The sequence below is a fragment of the Nannospalax galili genome, unplaced genomic scaffold (assembly GCF_000622305.1).
Source record: "Nannospalax galili isolate Female #2095 unplaced genomic scaffold, S.galili_v1.0 scaffold892, whole genome shotgun sequence".
NCBI lineage: Eukaryota > Metazoa > Chordata > Mammalia > Rodentia > Spalacidae > Nannospalax > Nannospalax galili.
Genome location: NW_008333311.1, coordinates 3140501 through 3154821, shown reverse-complemented (window position 1 = coordinate 3154821; position 14321 = coordinate 3140501). Strand labels below are relative to the sequence as shown.

At 36.5% G+C, this 14321-nt stretch overlaps 1 protein-coding gene across 6 annotated transcripts in view; it reads right to left on the bottom strand.

Annotated features, from left to right (window-relative positions):
- The window catches only part of Pde1a (phosphodiesterase 1A), a 405541-nt gene that overhangs the window by 244284 nt on the left and 146936 nt on the right, over window positions 1-14321 (bottom strand). The window lies entirely within an intron of this gene.

The following is a 14321-nucleotide window of genomic DNA, read 5'->3' as shown; positions in this document are numbered from 1 at the left end:
TGTACACATATATTCAACTTTATACTATAGTTTTCAAAAAAAATATGCTTACCTTCAGCTCCACAATCATATATTAGAATTTCAAAAGGTCTAAATCAGGGATATTACTAAACATCCCACAACACACAGGACCTCATCTACAATAGCAAAGGCATATTCTAAAATGCTAATGGTGTTGAACTTGAAAAAACTTTGCTCCAAATTCTCACCAAATCTGGATAAATACTTCATTTTTCACTTACCTTTCCAGAAGGTAATTTGTATTTTCCTGACAATTAAATATAGTTATTTTAAAATTTAAGACTTTGTTGTTAAGTGGTGATCTAAATTTTTCTGTTCTGTGATGACTACTATAAAATTTCATATTAGTCAGACTTGTTATTCATTTACTCTTTGACCATATGATATCAAGTCTAAAATCAAGTAGACTCGGCTCTGATTCTAAACCCTTCTAAATCACTGAACTTCTTCATCAAGAACGCCCACATTCCAGTATTATTCTTACAATTGGTTATAATATGGGTGGGATCCATTGGATATACTGGGTGCTCACTTTTTATTACTATAATGGGCTAGAAGAGTACAATATATAAATAAAACAGACTAAAAAGACCACAAGTTGAGAGCTAAGATTTGTTTTCTAGTCTTGACTCTAAGTAGCTATTAAAACTTGGTCAAAATATTTAATGTCTTATAGTTGTTTGGAGTTGCACATGATATTTATATATGTAAACAGTTGTAAATGTGGGTATAGTATAACATTTAGAAAGAAGGCCAAGAAAGGGCAGTATTAGGTGAAGAGGGAGAGAATGCAGGCAAATGGACATGAGTCATGAAAGAGAATACAAAGCTAATTGTTTTTCTAGTTTCTACTCTGTGTAGTTTTTTAAAGTGAATGAGTACATAAAAATGTAATCGATGGTGAAAGTGTAGAATCCTAAGCAAATTCCATGGTTTCAGAATGGCATTCTAACTGTATAGAAGTTCACTGAGATGTATACAGTTTAGAATTGGGCAAGTATTTTCTTGAATGACTACTGTAATCTAGTGGTGTGATGTCTTTACTAGTGAGTTAATTGAAATAAAGTGATTTTATAAAACGAAAAAGATTTGTGATCTTTCCAACTTGAAATCCTGTTTCCAATAAATAAGGCAAGGTCTTATTCATAAGAAAGCTCATACTAAGAAAGCAAAATGGGACTTGCATTAAATAGTATATTTCTTGAGAAGTACGCATAGAAATATGTACGCTACAAATGAAGAACTACTGCAATTAAAGAAACACTTATTCTTGCTGAAAGAATTGGGAAACCTTTCCTTAAAACAGAGGTGTTTAAACTAGCACTTGAAGAACAGATGAAGACAAAGACTAGCACAGACTGGAACCTAAAGGAAATTCCTAAAGGAAAACATTTCTTAAAGGACGTGTTTTAAAACAGGACCCAGAAGAGACAAAGGGAAGCAAAAAGGGGTCCTAGAGGAAATGAGTCATAAAGAATGACTTTAGCCTCTAAGCCTGGCATGGTGCACACCTTTAATACCAGCACTTGGGAAGCAGAGAAAGGTGGATCTCTGTAAGTTCAAGTCCAGCCTGGTCTACATAGTGAGTTCCAGGCTAGCTGGGGCTACAGGGAGACCCTGCCTCAAAAGACAAGAAAGAATAAGGATAAGAATAAGAATAAGAATAAGAATAAGAATAAGAATAAGAATAAGAACAAGAACAAGAACAAGAATAAGAATAAGAATAAGAATAAGAAAGAATAAGAATAAGAGTAAGAGTAAGAGTAAGAATAAGAAGGGGGAGGGGGAGGAGGACAAAGAGAGCAAAACATCATCAAATTTTAAACAAGCCCATTAGACTCTAACACAAAGAGGCACAAAGAAGAGTAGAGAAATATGAAATTTTCTAAGAACAAAATTGAAAAAATGTGACAATTGTTTTGTTATGGAAGACATGAAGTGAAATGGCATCCAAACAAATTTTAAGTCTAAATTAAAAAATAAATGGACATACATGGAAATGTTTTATACTTTTTCATTGTTGTTGATTTATTTTTTAAATATTTTATTTATTATTTTTATTTTATGTGTCTGAGTTTAAGTGCACCCATGTCATGCAACGCTTACAGAATTCAGAAGGGGGTGTTGAATCCCCTAGGACTGGAGTTAGGGATGGCTGTTACCTGCCATTTGGGAGCTGGGACTCAAACCCTGTCCTCTGCAAGAGCAGCTAGTGCTCTTAGCCTCTGTTCCTTCTCTCCAGCTCCTGTTTTATGCTTTTTTAAACAGCCCTTAACACAGAACTTCAAAGCAGCCAGCCTAAGCTTTTCCTCTAAGCAATATTTCTCAAACAACAATTTGTTCCTGATATGTTTATTCATGTTTAGCATAAAGAAATTTAAATGTCATTAAGGAAACCCACAGTATTATATATTTGTCCTCAAAATTTACACTTAACCTACATACAATGTTCTGGGGAAATCATGTTATCCTGTGATTGTGTATTCATATACTTTGTGTGTGTGTGTGTGTGTGTGTGTGTGTGTCTGTAGGTGTGAAACTATTAAATCTCAGGCACTAGCCATTCAAAAGACAAAGTCTGAAGGTATATTTGCATATATAGTTTAGAGTTTATTCTTGTAGACTAAATCAATTCATATTATAACAAACCTCTGTGTAGATTGGTAGGGATACGGTGGGTATGTCTAAGAGATGAGAACAAATATAAGACGGGTTGAGATCTTCAAACGTCAATTTAGGAATCTCTTAACAGAGAGAAAAGCTGAGATTAAGAGATGTTTTTTCTAGAGTCTGAGAAGTTAATGAGAAGAAATGCAAGCAACAGACCGTCTGCAATGTAAAAGCAAACAATAAAATGGAAGGTAAACTGAATACTAAATTGATAGAACCAAAAAGCCAAGGGAAAATTATTTTAGAAGAGACATTCCTAAGTAACACAGTAAATTGTGACAATATTGCCTAAGCATTCTATTTCCAAATGTGTCTTATATGTGAAAATCCAGACCCTTTCTCAAAATGTCCCATTCTTTAAGGGATAATTGCAAAGCAACATACCACCTGGGAGTTAGGGACACTTTCTGCTCAGATATAGACTCGTTATTTTATGGTGACATTAAATGTCCTAATGTTTAGCAGACTATGTACATCTCCTCCAAACAGTATATTAATTGTCATAACCATGAGTTTTACTAGGCATTTTGATATCTTGCAATGAGAAAAGGAAGAGAAAAAAGCAGCACAGCAGCTGTGGAAAGGAGCAACATCACAGTGCTCCCTATATATTTAAATAGGGATAGGGTGGAGGCTGGAGAGATGACTCAGTGGTCAAGAGCACTGGCTGCTCTTGCAGGTACTTGGCTTTGGTTCCCAGGCCCCACATGGAGGCTCACAACCACCTGTAACTCCAATTCCAGGGAATTCAACACCTTTTTCTGATGTCAGCAGGCATTGAACAACACAAGTGTGTTTACCATACACTCAGGCAAACACTCATACACATAAAATAAAAATAAATTTAAAAAATACAGATTAATCAGACTGGAATAAGAAAATTAAGTGGGGGGTTGGAGAGATGGCTCAGCAGTTAAGAACACTGGTTGTTCTTGCAGAAGACCCGGGTTCGAATCCCAGCACCCACATGGCAGCTAACAACTGTCTGTAACTCCAGTTCCAGGGGATCTAACAGCCTCTTCTGTCCTCCACGGGTGCACTTACCTACAAGCAGGCAATACACACATACACATGAAATAAAAATAATAAATAAAATATTTTTTAAAAAAGAAAATTAAGTGGAAATCTGTACTTGAACAGCTCAGTATGACATAACTTCCATAATATGAAGAAGAGAGGCCAACTGCCAACTAAGCCAATAGAGAAAGGGAAAATGCTATGTTGGTGTCTAGGTTAAGAGATAGAGGAAACAATCCAGATTTCGCACGGTGACCAAAATTTTCCAACCTCAGCAGCTCAAATTCTACATTAATTTATCTAAACACTGATACAGGCGAATTGGAGTATTTTCATGCAATATTTAACATGGTGGCCATTTCTTACTGCTGCTTATCTTCAGAAAGTGGCCAGAAAGTTCTTTTCATATTTTTTAATTAACACCAAGTTTAACTAGACTATCATTAAAACAACCACCACTAATGAAGGCTCCTGGAGGAAAGGAATGGATTTTAGGTGGATTGTGTCTTTACTGCTCAGCACCAGAACAAATATATTGCTTTAGCAAAGATTTATAAATGTTATTTTTCTTTTTATATTTATTTATGTGTGTGTATGTATGTACGTATGTGAGTGTGTGCACCCTATATGTGTGTGGCATATACAGGTATGTATAGTTGTGTGTGCTCATGCAGAGGCCACAGTAGGACATAGGGTGTCTTTCTCTATTGATTTCCAATTTTCCCTTGAGACAGGGTCTCTCACTGAAAACAAAGCTCACCGTTTTGGCTAAGCTGGCTGGGCAATGAACTCCCAGGTCCTTATCTCTGTCCCTCAGTGCTTGGGTAACAGGTATGTGAGGTCACACCCAGCTTTATTATGTGGATGCTGGGATTTGAACTCAGGGCCTCATGCTTGTATAGCACATGCTCTTACTAAGTCATCTCCCCAGTCCCAGTATTTGATTCTTAGAAGAGAGGAAAATGGCCTTTAAGAGGCACTGTACTGTTTGTCTAACACATTGTGTGATGTTTGTTTGTATTTCTTTATAAATAAATTCTTGGTATAACATTTCTGGAAGTTTATAATGAAACAGCTTAAAATATTTTTTGAAAAAGGATGGAACCTTCACGGGCCTTAAGAACGACCTCAACTAAGTATATTATTTTTTTATTGATTTTTTTGTGTATTTCATACAGAACATCTCAAACAATCTTAATCATCTTTATACCCCATCCCCACTGGCACCCTCCGATAGCCTCCCCCAACTGAACCCATATACTCTGTCATTCCTGCTAAGGCTCACTGGGTTGTCAGTGTCCCCAGAAGTTCCCCAGTACAAGTCTGTCTGCTGAGTTTAGTCAGCCTATCTAGAGTCCCTTGTTTTAGGAAGATCAGCTCCTTCCTCATCTAGCAGCAATCAGTTGCCAACATTCCTTCAGATAAGATTGAGGTCTGCTGTTACCAGTTCTATGTACATTAAATTTTTTTAAAGCGAGTTTTCAGCTTTTTGGATATTGAGAAATTTATGGAAAAGAAGGCAAATACAGGTGAACAGGATAGTGACTGCCAAATTATATTTCAATAATTTCTAATAATGAACTCATAATGGAACTGAGTTTTGTATTGCATAGCCTAGAAACCACATCCTTCAGTATCTCAAGGGTCTTTGTGCCGCTTAGGAAAATGTTGTTTATGTTATGATAGCAACAAATCTCTTCTGTTTAGGAACACTTTCAAAGAAACTGCCTGAACTTTATCTTTATTTTTCTTCCTCCTTCTTTTCTTCATCTGGAGGCAGAACTTTGTGTCCTCAAATTCCTAGCATGTGCACCATATGTGACACGATAAGTTATATCATCATGCTAAATCATCCAAGAAACTCAGCTTATTGTATGTAGCTTTTTGTTTTTCCCTCCACCTCTACAAGAGAAAAATTCTCATGGAAATCACGCATTATATTATTCTGAAAGGCTAAGATTTTTTTAATTCAAATATTTCCTTGGTTCGAGAAAAAAATGGAGCACACCTCAATAAAGAATCATAAAGCTACTGTGGCACCTGCACTGTGAAGAAAAAGCCTGTGACGCAAACATGCCTATGTATTTGTTCTTAGTTCACTGCCTAAAATCACCCATTCTCCTAGCTTCCTGTGACTCTCTGGCCTTTTGTGTCTTCACCTTGGAGATGGGAATTTATAATGTTTCCTTCCTACCTCACAAAGATAGCTTACAAACAAAAGTATAACAGGCAAATCAATTTTTTCAAAATTAAATATCTTCTATGAGATTTTGTACAACTATGAAGGCACTAACTGCAAGTTTTAAACTGTTATTCACTAACTATTAATTTAAGAGCAATGCTTTAAAAAGTCATTTCAGGATGGAATGAGAAGACTCAAGATCTAGGTAGAATGCTGCCAACTTTGTGTGCACACTGACACCTGGGTGTGATAATCCACACAGAATTTCCATCTGTTATTTCTTCATTTGCCCTCAGCTGTTTCAATAATGGGACATTGTTCATTGCTTCACAATCTTTTCAAAATATTTCTTCTTCCTTTTTTTAAGCCCACTCCATCATAGTTATATAAGAAACTTTCACCATCCTTCCAGCTAGGCAACTTTTGTTTGTGTGGCTTCTCTGAGAGGAGATGAAAAAAGTTAACTGTGGAAACATTTCATGGGGCCAAACTATCTTCCAGATAACATAAATAAGAAAAGAACCAATTAAAGGAGAAAAAAGCTAATGGAGGGAAGTGAGTTTCAGAAAATTATTCAGCCACATTTGGGAAAAATTTAGAAGTAACTAGAGTTCCTTTCAAATGTGCTTTCTGAGGGCATTAATAAGAACGATAAATTGAATATATTTTGAGACCTAGTAGATTAAATTAAGCCAAACTTTACTGCAAAACTCTAACGTACTTCATAAATTCCTTGGAGAGGAATGAATGCAAGTAGCATTTACCAAACATGATGCCTTTGTTCAGCATGTCAGAGTAATGGTGTCCTACAAAGGTCATTTGAGAAATGTTGAGCTTGTACAGCTCATTGGATTTGTCACATTTAGCCTCAGATCACAGAAGTGGCAGTACATGGCCACAAAATGCATGCAGTACAGCCTTGACTCTCTAGTCCTAACCAAATGTCCAGCAACTCATCTCCTCACCTGAGGATGCCCACTGAGATCTATGTGCTGACCAGTCAGGAGCTCTCTTTAGTCCCAAAACTTGCCCAAATACTTTCCAGCCTTTATCTTTGATCCTGCTCTCCCAGATCCTGGATGTCCCTTTGCCTATTAAAACCCTCTTCCTTTTGTAGAGGTAACCCTTAGTGTTTACCTACTTTCTTTCTTTAAAAAAAATATTTTTATTCATCTTTTGTACATTTTATACAGTTGTTCTTAAAAATATTTAGACATCACCCATCCATGCCCCCACACAACCCCTCCAGACCTCTATACATTCTGCCATACATGTTAAGTCCTAACCAGTCAAGCATTTGTACCCAGATGTCCTTCCATGCAAGTTCATCCACTGGAGTCTAGTCAGCCTCTCTAGAGATCGTAAATAAGGTCTACTCTCCCTCACCCAGCAGTAAACAGTCTCCAACAGTTCCCACGATAGGGCTGGCCCACCACCCATTTCCCTCGCGCCACTCTGGCCTCTCATCTGATTGGGTCAGTATGGGTCTTGTGCTCTACACCACCATCGCCACAAGTTCACATGTGCAAGCTTCCAGTGGCCTGAAAGCCTGTTTACCTATGTTCATAAACCAACCCTGGCTCTTACAATCTTTCCACCTCCCTCTTCCGCAATGGTCCCTGAGCCATGGGTGGGTGAGGTTTAATATAGGAGTCCTATCCAGGGACACACACCCTGCAATCTTTTATTCTCTAAAATAGCCAGTTGTGGTTTTCTGTGTGCATCACACTCTGTCATATAAGGAAGCTGCACTGGTGAGAGTTGAGGGATGCACTAGTTTTCTCTCTGCCCCCTCTTCCATTTGTCCCATCACCCTCTTTTCTCTTGCACTTTCCATGTGCTCCTCTTTAGAGCTGGTGTTATCAAACTTGACTGCATACTAGAAAGGTAAAGAGTTTTTAAAAGACATTGATTCATAAGTCTTACTCAAAAAATGTGACTTAAAATGCATGCTGTGATGGTTAATATTAACAACTTGGCAGGACTTAGACCCAACTTGGAAACAAGCCTCTGGGCATACTATGAGGGATTATCTAGGCTAGGTCAGCCTCTGGCCATGCTTGTGAGAGCTTACTTTGAGTAACTGAAATGGGAAGACTCGCCCTAAAAGGATATGTCACTCTTCTCTGAACTGGAGTCCTGCACGGAATAAAGAAGAGTAAACTAGCTATGCATCAGCCTTCCTCATCTTCTGCTTCTGACTTGGGTACAATGTGATCAGAGGCCTCAAGCTCCTAGCACCAAAACCACCATGATGGAGAATACCCTTGAACTATAAGCCAAAACAACCTTTTCTCCTTTACATTGATTTTTTTTTAGCATATTTTATCACAGCAACAAAAAAAGTAAGTGAGACACCCATGCAATGGGACTTTTTTAAGTCTCCAGTGATTTTAGGATAAAGCCTGAGCAGAGAACTATTACTTTGGAGTTCTTGGTAGTTTTCTTCTGATCTTGTAAACCTAAATCATAAAAAAAAAAAATGTATTTAAGAATTTTAAGAAGGTGCTGGGCAGAGGTGCATGAGAACTTGAGTTTGGATCCCAGATCCCACATAAATGCTACACACAGTAGCTTGATCACCTGTAATCCCAATACTCCTGTGGGGACGAGGGAGGGTGGTGGTGAAGCCAGATTATCTGGAAACTAAGGAACCAGAGGTCCCTAAACTTAACAGACTTTTTAAAACAATCTTTTGATTTTCCTTTTTGTTTCCTTTTTTTGACAATGTCACACATTGTAACCCAGGCTATCCTGAAATACATGATCCTCTGCCTTCACCTCCTGAGTGCTGGAATTAGTGTGTGTTGCCATCTGAAGCTCAGAGAATAGTGAAAAACAGAAAGAAACTTTGGTTTATATTTCCAATATTTTTGACATTATTAAAAGTCTGGTCCTACATTTCTATTGTATATTGAGTCCATCATTGAAGAAAATAGGTCCCATATCTTGTTCTGAATCAACGTGAACTTGGAGAGCTTTAGAAATACATCAAAGCTTTCTATCCCTGGACCTAGTAGACAAGAATCTCTGAGGTCAATACTAGGGAAGCTTATTTTGTTTGTTTTTATACCAGAAGCTACAATTCTAACATCAATAGCACAAAGATTCATTCAGTGTATCACTGATTCAAAAGAAGACTTAAAGCATTTGTAGCTTTTCAAACATATTTATTATTTGTAATAATGTTTGGAACAGTTCTATAACAAAAAACAATGTCATAAATCTATCCCATAATGAATTTGAAAAAAATCACCCTCAAATTCAAGAAAAATGCAAATTATGGCTGCAACTTAGCTGCAAATCAAATGTATATGGGAAACACGTGTTGTTATTGCTCCTTCCCAAAGCTGCCTTTCCAGGTCATAAGGTCTAGCAGAATTAAAAGTGAGTTGTCCAAAATTATATAATTAATTCTGTAGCTTCAGTTAAAATAACTAAAGTTTCATTTCCTCAAGTCTGTTAGCAAGATACTTGATGAAAATCAATTACCCAAAGAAGCTAGGGAAACATGGGTAGTCATTATCAGTATAACAGCTCATGTTTTAGGCAATTAAGTGAGACTGTTTTAAACTTTTAACTTATTAAAAAACATTTTAACCAAGAATCTCAGGTATGCTGCCACCTTGGAGTCAGGTGAGCTACATCTGACCCATTATCCACCTGACACCCATCTGGGCCTCACTCTTCTGTTAATAATTTTTCCTGTTCTCACTAATCACTGAGACCACTTTACAGCATGAAAGATTCAAACTATTCACTTTCTCTTCAATGAATGAATATAGGTGAACCAAGGAAAAGAATAATTAGGAAAAAAAATAAGCACTTTCAGAGTGGATGAATTACACTAATCAACCAATTGTATGTACTTCCTGTGTCTAAGGCCTTTGGTGGAATGCCCTCCCACATGAACCCTGCACTTGCTATGCGACTTTTTGATCATTCCAATGAAAGAGTAACATCTTGACTCAATAATAATCATTCAGAACCTTCAAAAAAAGTGTTCCTACTTCTAATTCCTATGACTATGATGAAAATTTGCCCAGCCTCCTGTGTGAAGAGATACAAGAGACCCAGTGGAAGAAACACAGTTATGGAGCCCCAAACCCCCTATACCAGCCAGCCTGAGCAACCCTCCATCTGCCCACAGGTATGCAAGAAAGTTCCACTGGGTTCAACCAGGCCTTGTACAGATCAGTGGAATATTTCACTCAGCCCCTTTCAAACCCCAGACCAGTATAATTTTAAACCATTACATTTGGGGAACATCAAAAATAGCAATAGCCAATAAAGTTGTCGTCAATGTTTGAAGAGCTGTCCTATAACAAGAATGTGGAGCCTCTTGTTCCACTTCAACTAACATTTAAAAAGTAGTACTAATAAAAAGACATATTTCAATATAAGAAAGTATGTTCTAGCAAGTCATAGTGTCCAAAGATAGACTGGGCTGTGGGTACTGGATTTTCTTACCATCATTCAAGTTGAGTCTTACACAATTTATTCATTCAGCAATTATGTATTATTTATTATCTTAGTACTATAAAATCACATACAAGTAATCAGTAGAACTGTGCTGCAGAGAATACCCATGTTCTCATTCTGTAAGAATTATCATAACAAGAGCCAAACATCATCCTCTTGTAATTCACTCTGGATGGTGCTACAGAATTCTCAGCAAAACTTACTGTCCATCACTCACCCTGGAAACAGAGACATGACCACTATGTGGATCTGAGAAAAATTATTCTATCATCTATTCATGTCAAAAGTCGCCACTAACACTCTGAAGCTGGATTTTGTTTAGTCTTTCAGTAGTTTTAAAAAAGAGAAAGTAAGTGCCCTTTGTTTCTGGTCACAATTACTACTTCATATATTTACAAGACTGTGTGGAATTCTTTGCATTTTATTTGAAGTATTGGGAAAGTAAGTGCTTGCTTACTTATGAAACACATTTTCCTAAAAGTTATGAAAATACTACAATAAATTCAATTCTCATTGTAGCCTTAGGGAACTTAGAGGTTATTTTCAATTTCTTTTAGAAAAGTCAATTTTCTCATCCAGGTGAAAGAGATGCAGATAAACCACCAAGGATCTCAGAAACATCCAGATACAGCTCAACTGAAGAGTAAATATTGAGTTGTGGACCTAGAAATCAGCAATCTCCTTTGTTTAGTTGATATGTTCCACAGCAACATCACTAGTGGAATAGGTGTAAGCATTTTCAATCTTCATTAGAGATCTCTAACAAACAACTGGTCCATGATTTTCCCATATCACTAATTTCATCCAAATTTTTGATTTAATGAGGTAATTTAAAAGTGACTTGACCTAGTGGGACCTTCTGTTCTTTGCTCAATTGGGGCTCATAAGACTGCCACTTTTGTGTGTTACTAACACAGCTCCAGTGCTTTGCATTATCATGGATCTTTAATCAATTTGTTCCAAACTCTTTGATCCTGAAAACAGCCAAGTTAAATACTATTATTTTAAACCTGAAGTGATTTTATGGTAAAAGCTCATAATTTTCCATTCCTATACATGGCCAGTTAATCAATATAATATATTATATATATATATTAATTAATTAAGAAATACTTCAACATCTGATCTTCACATGTGCACACAGACAAGCAACCCCCCCACACACATATACCACATCTCTTCTAAAAATACCATACTAAGATAGCAAAGACTAGTGTCACCAAAACACTGAAAATGGAAACTAATTTGAGTGATTATTATGAAATTATGATTCTTCATAACAAAAAAGCATGGCCCTGGAGGAGCAGACATGGATAATGCAAAGATAACCCATGTGGGGCGGGGGGGGGGGGGTTGTCAGTTCCTTCTGATACACTGTGACTTCTGCCTACTCCCAGCAGCTCCGATTCAGGAAATGTTGGAGTTTCCTCAATTAGAGCTTATGTCCAAGTGACCATAATCAAACACATAAATAAACTGAAGCTTTCCCATGAGAACAAACTGTCAAAACTATGTTCTGTCCAGACAGAACTGAAGAGACTTGGTTTATAAATACTGCAGACGTCTTTAATGTTACTCCATCCCTACAAACTTGCCGGTCATCTTTTAAGCAAGTATCTATTGATATAACTCTTTGCTCTTGCTTTTTTACTTAAACAAGATTTGTAAAAAGCTAATTTCTTAAAATGTAAAAATTTCCAGATGATATAATGCCATTAAAATAAATATATCATTCTGTGTGGATAATCTTGATTTTCTTCATTTCAAACATTCCAAATCTTTGAAAAGCCATTTCTAAATCATACCAAATTCCAAAAATAAACGTAAGTATCAGCAAGCTGTCCAGCCTCTGCAGCAAAATGTGTGCAGTACTGAGTGGGAGACACTTTCCCATGCTTCAGTCTGTGCCTTCTTCCTGACTCTTATCTGAAATGATTAAGTGTGGACTTCATGTCTCTTCATGGAGTTTTCTAGATCACTGCATGCATATAACTTGCCTACAAAGTATTGAGTTAGTTCTTTGTATTAATATTAATGTATATTTCTGATAAAGAGAGCAATGGCAAGTTTATTGCAGAAAATTGTATTGTGTCTTGATTGAATTAAATAAGATCCAAAGGAGTAAATTACCTTGTAGTATTAAATTAAATTACAGTTTATCAATTGATGATGATCTCTTAAATAGATCAATTAGAGCAATTTCTATTTTAATTAGGAAAATAAACAGGCACAGTAATGTCTGACCATTTTTCATGGTAACCATTACTTGCCTTAAGTTTAAATGCTTTTGTTGTTTTGCTTTACTCTATAATTTCTGTTAAAGGCCCATTTGTATTGTTCCTTGTGCTACATGTACAATGACCTTTGACTGGCAGCAATAACACCTTGCCCTATACAACAAAAAGATTTAATTTTTAGTAAACATGTTTATTATAAAATTAATTTATTTCTTACCATTGTGTTTTATAGCACCCTAAACTTTATTTCACAGGGAGGGAGAGATGGCTCAGTGGGTAAAGTATTTGTTGCACAATTACGAGGACCAGAGTTTGGATCCCCAGCACCCACATAAAAGAAATTGCAAGCAGTATTACATAACTGTAACACCAGTGTTTGTAGGCAGAAACAGACAGATCCCAGGGGCTCACTGGCCACTCAGTCCAGCTAAAATGGTGAGCTCCAGGCTCAGTAAGAGACTCCATCTCAAAAAATTCAATGGAGAATAACGGAGGAAAACAGCCAAAGCAGACCTCTGACTTCTACCCACCCACACTCCGACAATCACACACACACCCCCACATACACACATAAGCATTTTCATTTTAATAACAAAGGGTAAAGCATAAATATAACTGCATTGTTCTTTTAATCATCACCTACACACTTACATAAAAACTAGTACTCACATTTATGAAAAACTCTGTTTCCAATGTCACCCTTGCAAACTCATATACTTGGTTGCATTCTCTCTCTTGCTCTCCCCTCCTCTCTCTCTCTCTCTCTCTCTCTCTCTCTCTCTCTCAGCTTTTTGAGATAGGATCTCATGTAATCATCATGCCTGTCTCTCTTTTTTTAACCTAACAAATTTATAATCACTTATATCTTACAGCCAAAAACTGATAAAATATGTTTACAAATACAGAATTATATTTCAGATATGATTCACGTAGAGCCATATGTTATGAGGAAACATTGAAAAACAAGGATATTTTATGCATTATACCATTTATCAGCTTGTATTAATTCTTAATTTTTCCTATGTAACTTCATTCACTCTGATGAGTTTGTATTACAATATATTTTATCTAAATTGTATATTTTGGTGGAAGGAAGATGCAAAAGAGAGATTTCAGTGAAAAATATCATAAACACTTAAATAGTTATGAAAGAAAACAATAACGCATCAAATTCCTTTAAATTTGAAATGATAGGCTCTGGAGAAATGTCTTGGTGTTTAAGAGTACTGGCTGCTCTTGCAGAGGATTTGGGTTCAATTCCCAGCACCCACATGATGGCTAACAACCATCTGTAACTCCAGTTCCAGGGGAATCTGAATCCCTCTTCTGACCTCAGGGGGTATTGCATGACATGGGTGCACTTACATATACGCAGGCAATATACTCATACACATAAATTTTTTTTAAATTAAAATTTTGAAATGTTATATTTTATACTATTTGTTCTGGTTACTTTTAGTTGTCCCCAAAGCTCTGCAGGAAATGGACCTGATAACTCTGAATAATTGATTTTTACCAGGACACCTTGCCAAGGAAAAAAATTTCTGTGCATTGATGATCAATCAAATGCTCCCCCTTTAAAAATATGAAATGTGGGTCATCTTTGTGTGTGAACTTTGACAGTGTTGTTTTAAACACTGAGCTAAAAATGTGGGAATAACCAAAATGATCATACTCTAAATGTGTACAGTATTCAGTATTCAATATATAAT